At 47.7% G+C, this 7,491-nt stretch overlaps 1 long non-coding RNA gene across 1 annotated transcript; it reads left to right on the top strand.

The window, feature by feature from the left end:
• The first annotated feature begins 287 nt into the window (after window positions 1–287).
• Window positions 288–6,642, top strand: LOC121201721 (uncharacterized). Its single transcript, XR_005896796.2, has 2 exons — window positions 288–1,343; window positions 6,177–6,642. It is a non-coding gene; the product is annotated as an uncharacterized LOC121201721 (long non-coding RNA).
• Window positions 6,643–7,491: the final 849 nt, after the last annotated feature.

A 7,491-nucleotide genomic window follows, 5' to 3' on the forward strand; every position in this document is an offset into this window, starting at 1 on the left:
CGATGTGAAATATTGTTTGAAAATATTGTTTTCCCTCAGTGATGTTTAATTGTTCCTCCACCGATCTGCTCGCTCCCTTGTTCATTCTGGTTCCCACCACTAATTAGGAATGGGATTTAACTGCCAGTGACGGGATCAGAACACACCCAGCCATTATAAAGAACCGAGGGACCCATAATGTGGTGAGGGCTTGGCCACTGAAGCCATGGGGTGGAGGGGGGGGGGTGGGGGTGGGGGGGGGTGGGGGGGGGGGGGGGGGGGGGGGGGGGGGGGGGCTAACCGTTTCGCTCAGTTGCTTTCTGAATTGTTGCTTGTGGCCTTTCTCGCCTCTGGCCTGTCATGAGAGCCCTTTCTCCTCCCATTGTGAGACTGTTTTCACTTTGTTCCCTCTGCTCTCACCTCGTTCTCCGCCCTTCGTCCGTCCCTATCTCTCTCCCGCGCCGGTGAAAGAAACGCCTCCCGGGCCTTGGAATCGCACGCGCGCGCGCGCTCCTCCGGTGTCGTCGCCGTGTGAGAGCGAGGTCTCTGAGGTTGTTTGCGCTCGCGCCAGACACAGCAGCTCCGCTGTTTGTTTGCAGTTTCCACTGACTCCGACCCCCCCACCCCCTCCCTCCTCAAACCCATGGGAATTTGTGGATCAGCATCTTCTCAAAAAGCTCTTGGGCGTTAAGAGCGTGTAACTGAGGCACAGACGGAGTGCAATGAGTGCAGTCATTATTTTTATGTGGTGCCTCTGATGTCTTCTGTGTGACTTAGTTTATAGTGAGGGGTGACAGGGGACGGGGGCACTGGTTCAGGAAGCTGTTGGCACCCAACACCCGGATCTGATGTGGGTTCTTTCGTCTGTGCAAATCTTTCTAGGTTTTATTTTGAATGGATGCGCGTTTATATTCGTGTTTGTTTTCATTTGTATTAATCCTAAGCATAGAGTATATCACAACAAGGCAGACTGATTCATTTATTAAAGTGTGATAACATACATTAAATAGGCCTCCTTACTTGCGTGCCACGCATTTAATCAACCTAAATACTAAAAATAAGACTCATATACGGTAGGAAAGCGCCGTGAGCTGTAGTTATATTTAATTACTGTTATGTATAGTTGCGGCTTTTGTGTTCTATATCAGTTCAGGTCCCATGATGATATCCACACATTGTTTATGGGTATTGTTTGCAATCAGCATATGAAAGCCCAGTAAATAATTGTGTTATTGGGTTGTTTTGGCCCGGTTTGTGCCGGTGTCCCGACGGTGGGATGCGAGCGCGCCTCGTGTCTGCTGCTTCAGGGCAGTCAGTGATGTCACACACTCACGGCCCCACAGCCTCGGCGCCGCTTCCTCCAGGTGAGAGGAGAGAGACCCAGGTAGATGAAGAGCGGCTGTTCATTGTTCTCTCGGCCCCGGTCCTGATCTTTTCTCCCCTCATTGTTTGTGTCTCCGTCTCTCTGTCCCTCTCCCTCTCTCTCTGAATCGCTGCTCCTACAGCTGATTACATGAATAATTTACAGCATGTAAATCCTCAGCAGCTGCTCGCTGTTTGCTGTTTTGCCCTCCTTGTTCGCCTCCCTTTCCTCTCTCAGCTTAACACGGGAGGATGTTTTTCAACCTCGTCACCTCTTCTCGCGCTACCTTCCTGTTTCTGTGCCTGGGGGGTTAAGCTCTCTCTCGCTCTCTCTCTCTCTCTCTCTCTCTCTCTCTCTCTCTCTCTCTCTTTCCTCTTCCTCTCTAATTACAGAGCTCTCGGTTGCAACCCTGTGTCTTCCCATGGGTTTCTATGTCCTTATGTAAGGACTCGCTGAGTGACATTTTTTATAATGATGGGATCTCACAAGTCTGCAGTCGTTTGAGTGTGTTTCGGGGTGGATGTGCGTCTTTCACTATGTAGCTGGACACAACACTAACTACTTCATCATGACACTTGTAGGTACTGTACAAAACTCTTCAGCAGCTGCACTTCACTATATATCGTTTTCTATTTTCTACCATTTTAAACATCGTCTTTCAGATTTTGGGTTTTTTTTCAACTCCCCAAGTTGAAGTCCCATCCTATTTATCCTACATATATACAGTCTGAACTAATTCCATGTTGAAAAGAAAGAAAAAAATGTGGTGGCACACAATAAACTCTATAGTAGCATGAAGCTAATTCATGTAAAAATTGGAGCGACAGTCAAAGCGAAGCGTTACCTTTGGCTTCGCTAAATCATTTCTTTTGCCTCCATTCAGTTCCATTGTTCGAAGCCGGAGTCGATCTCTCTAATATTACAGCTAATCTGACTTCAAAGGGTTGCAGTCCTGTTAAAGCACTTTTTAATTGTGATAAGGAATATGCTTTTCATGCCTGAGTCCTTCTCCACTGTTCGCCTCAACACCACCATAAATATTGAGGCAGTTTTTTTTTTTATCATTGACAATTAAAATTGGAATTGGTCACATTTTTCACTGTCAGCCGTTTCCTTCACAAAGACGTGTCTTGCACACGCCCACAGATACCAGTCACTGTCACAGACAGACCTTCCAGCCACAGTTCATAATAGCGCTTTGTTTGACGACCTCCGGGCGTTAGAACCTCTGGAAAAGTGAAAGAGTGGCGAAGCTGTGGTAGTTCGTAGTGGTGATTCACCGTGGACTTCCCTGTTGTTCCTATGACACATGAGATGCAGTCTGGCCGTATTGTTCAGAGGGAACCCAGCGAAGATGACTCTCCAGTGAATCACCTGCACTCCAGCGCTTTGGTCACAACGCATCCAGACGCTGATACCAACAATATTTGGAGACGCCAGGGAGAAGGTCCTTCAAAGACCAATACTCGGTGGAACCTTTACTTGTGGCCTCACAAAGCTGCGACCCCCCGTTGGTCACACGCTGGAGGCAGATCGACAGCTCCACCCTCGCTGCACCGAGTTCTCCGACTGCGGCAGAGCTTTTGCTCCGCAGTCAGTCAGGATTGTGGAAGCACAGCCCACGGTTCACACTCACTTTCCCGCTGACAACACTCGGAGTGGAATCTGTTTCGAAGTTCGGAGAATAAACTATTAGTGACGGCGAAGGGATAGAAGCTTGACTTGAGTTCATTCCCCTTCACCTGCACTCAGCGCCGCGTGTCTCCAAGGCTGCGCTGACACGGCTCACTGCTTGTTTGGCAGCCGGAGCCGCGCAGACGCTGTGTGTGCATGTCTGCGCTTGTGTTCCTGCAGGATTGTGTTCATGTGTTTGTGTGAGTGCATCAGTGTGTGTGTGGCCATATGCGCCTGTGTGACCTGATTGCCTATGTACAGTATGTGTGTATCTCCATGCACAGACCCAGGGCTGTGGACCTCAGTGGACTGATTTTGTTAAGTTTTTTTTATTTTTGTTTTTTAAGGTTCTTGTGCTCCATGGCCTCATTACCCAGGTGTTTACCCCCAACCACAGGAAGTGCTTGTCAGTGACGATTGTCTGCTGGCAAACATTGCCTCAGGGAAAGAAAGACAGGCAGGGAGGAAGAGAGAGCGAGGGAGATCCTGTAGGGGAATCACAGAAACGTGACTGTGTGTCTGTCTGTCTCTGTGTGTGTGTGTGTGTGTGTGTGTGTGTGTGTGTGTGTGTGTGTGTGTGTGTGTGTGTGTGTGTGTGTGTCCGTGTCCGTCTGTCCGTCTGTCTGTCTGTCTGCCTGCCTGCCTGCCTGTCTGTCTGTCTGTCTGTCTGCCTGCCTTTCTGTCTGCCTGCCTGCCTGTCTGTCTGTCTGTCTGTCTGTCTGTCTGTCTGCCTGCCTTTCTGTCTGTCTGCCTGCCTGTCTGTCTGTCTGTCTGTCTGTCTGCCTGTCTGCCTGCCTTTCTGTCTGTCTGTCTGTCTGCCTGTTTGCCTGTCTGTCTGTCTGCCTGCCTGCCTGCCTGCCTGTCTGTCTGTCTGTCTGTCTGTCTGTTTGTCTGTCTGCCTGTCTGCCTGTCTGCCTGCCTTTCTGTCTGTCTGTCTGTCTGTCTGTCTGCCTGTCTGCCTGTCCGCCTGTCCGTCTGTCCGTCTGTCTGTCTCTGTGTGGTTGTGCCAGTCAAACCCTCGCTGGCAGGTCACCGGGTTCTTCCACTCCTTCGCCGGTGGAGGGAGGGAGTGAGGAGAGGAGACGTACAAGCTGTTGACGGGGATTTATGAGCTGATAGTGTCAGACTGCGAGCACAACAACAATCTCCCTGTCTCTGGCTGTCTGCTCGTTGGAAAGGCTGAAAAAATGGAAACGCGGGGACGGAGAGACAGTGAGGCAGCAAAAGGAGTCGGCCAAGAACAAGGGAGTGAAAACATAGAAGGTGGATGAAGACGGTGAATGGGAGGAGGAGGGAGGTGACTTCATTTGTTTTCCTCCCTCTGGTACAATGCCTCTTTTTCCTCCTCACACTCCTTGTTACCTCTGCTCCAACGTCATCTTTGTGTCGGTGGAACTGGTTCTTGCGTTAATTTGACTGCTTTTGTTTTTTCCTCCCGCTTGGAACCGTGTGATTACGTTTCCAAGGTCCCACATGCCCATAGACCTGACCCACTGCATTGCAGCCAGCCATGCAGATTGGCATATTATGACGCGCGTGTCTGTGTCTGCTGGGGAATGGGGGGAGGGGGGGTTGTGTGATAAGTCACAGTGAGTCAGGACTGGAATATTCACTGTTAGAGGCGCTGAAATAAGTGGATTGACTGACATATGAGAGATGCAGCCCGGTGGGTCCAAACACGACTCCGTACTAACACTGTGTGTTGGCACAGCTCAGATGGACGTTTCAGAAACACACACGTGGGCAAACGCACGGCCTGTCTGACAAGACGGCAACTTCATTTTGGATGTTGTGTAGTTTTGCCTAAAATACCCAACCCTGCTAAATGTTGTGATTACCATAATAATGGTGATCCAGATGTGAAGTCTGTCAGACTGACGTGTTGGGAGACAGGCAGCCTGACAGTCCAAAGCACACATGCCCCCCGGGGATAATATAGACTGCTTTTGATTTATATGTCAGCTCTGTTTAATGATATACTATTAAGGAGCGGTGATTTATGATGTCTTTTTCATTTTTTGCATAGACACTTACATTCAGGCCTGAGCTTATACTTTACATCAGGCTGACTAAAGCGTCCCAGAACAGATATCATCGTGTTTGTGCTCACGTATGTCTGTGGCTAATGGCCAAACCTTTGTATTGAGCCCAACTGCAGCGCTCCTGCATGTGTAAGTAAAGTTTCTAGCAGAGGAGGTAAACTGCAGGACAGACTCACTTTCACACGCCGTTGCGGATCACTTCTTTGAAGATGACCCCGTGTTTAACACTTTCATTCTCCAAAGCTATGGTGTAACGTGTAACAGCTTGAGTGTTTCTGTTTTTCACACTCCAGTTCATTGCAGAAACATTGTCGCTGCTTCATTATTTTATGCATAAGTACAAGTTTGGCCTTGGTCCTACTCTAGTCAAGCTGAAGAAAGCAGTGTGTTGGACTGTAGCAGTTGTAAACTGTAGTTTAACGTGTTTCCTACAGGGGTGATAAAGGTTTGAGTTGCAGAGGAAGAACTGTTTCAGGACCAGCTTCCAGAGCTTCTTCATGCTCATTAGCATCTTCGTTACATGGCGACTACCCTTGATTCAGATTGAGGCGTAGTTGCACATAGAGAGTTGTGAAATGAGGAAATGATGAATTTATCAGCTAAATAAATAAATAACCTGAGAAGGCACCTGGGCTGACTGGTATCTGTGTTTTACTGCCCCCTGCAGGTCGGCCTAGTAGCTCCTGCTAAAACACAACACACAACAACTGTCCCGCGCTGCCTGCGTCCATAAAATACCTCATGTACTGTATGAAACATCCCATAATGCTACAGCTCTGCAGTATCTCAACACTCCTAATAATGGCGTATAGCGTAGAGCGCGCTGTGGCCATACAGTAGCTGCCTTACACTGGGGCCTCCTGGGGTGAGAACACCCATTGGTGCAGTTCAGCTGCTTGAGAAGCTGCAGCAGACATAAAGTAAATGCAGAAACACATGGTGGTGGCTCTTATGTAACGTTGGTGACTGTCATATTGGATCACACACTAATCAGTGTGTCAAATCCAACAATTATCAGTTGTCTAGCCATTGCTCTTCACTAGCGTTGGTGTTGTCCTGAACTTTTATTATACGTATTCCTATTAATGTGTGCGCTTTTTCTGCGTTTGTAATTTCAGATATGCACAGGAGCGTGAGTTTCACTGAATGGGGAAGATAAAGAAAGGAACGACGCGATGAAGAAAAAGAGCAACACAACACAGGCAAGGGCAAACATTCAACGTTTAAGTCCTTTCACTTCAAATATTTATAGCATAATTAACATGAATGCAGCAGCCACTAGTGCTGCAATACACCGCAGCCTTCTCATGAAGCTGTTAATGCACATAGATTGGAAATTAGTCGCATGCATTTCAGAACAACGTATGCATGAAAGGAATAGTATTGCTACAGCCTCTAATGTAAACTCTGAGCCCTGTGTCTGTTGGAATAATCATAACAATTTAGACATGAGGAAACAAAGGCACCATTGGGGATATTAATTCATACACTGTGTAAACCTCTGTGTACGTACGGCAGTTTAACGTGTATCGATTGTATGAAAAACCGAGGCCATATAATGAATAAAAGCACTTTCTACCAGCAGGTCTGACTCTGGCAACACTGCGTCATCCCTACATGCTCATATCACCTCAAGCTCCCTTATAGAATGTGTCTGTACTTTATTTGCGTGCCTCACAGTTGATTTTAGTTTAACATTTGCATTTCTAACCAATGAAACTTTTTGCGTAGGACGAGACAGCCATCGTAGGACTCATGTGACCGGTTACTTTAGTGCTATCACACCCTTACAGAGATGGGTTTTATCTGTGGTTACTAACACCAGCTACAGTGGTCAGACGAGGGCCCCCAGTTCTTTCCACCAGCAGTTTATCACACTTCCTCTCCCCGGCCCCGGGCCCCAGCGCAGACTGCCAGACAGGAAAATCAAAGGGCTTGGAACGTACCATCACGGTACCAAAGGTACACTGCTGATGACATACTGCCTAAAAGCAGTCCAGGTCTGAGTTATGTTCTCCTTTAACACAAGTAAGCATGAATATTTGAATTACGTATCGCATTGATTGGACGTGAGTCAAAATGGTTCCGAGCATAAAGCTGAATGGTCGGTGAAATGACTTCAGCCGAATGTGTGCGAACGTCATTTCTTTGACACTGAACTGAGTTGAATTTCATTATACGAAGCATTAAATAAATCACTAGATTCATTTGACGTCTCAATGTCAGATGAAGTGGGTTTTTTTTTTTGGCCGGTTCATCATACTTTCTGTCAGTCTGGCCTGACTTCACACTCCTTCTATCCGACATGGAGAAACAGATTTGGTAAAGAGGGGATAAAGCTGCGTTCAGCTCTGTCCAGCATATGGCCTTATTCCTGCAAGCTGCTGTCTGGATCACGGATCGCACTGCAGACACTGAATCACAGAGAATGAA

The sequence above is a fragment of the Betta splendens genome, chromosome 16 (genome assembly GCF_900634795.4).
Source record: "Betta splendens chromosome 16, fBetSpl5.4, whole genome shotgun sequence".
Classification (NCBI taxonomy): Eukaryota; Metazoa; Chordata; class Actinopteri; order Anabantiformes; family Osphronemidae; genus Betta; species Betta splendens.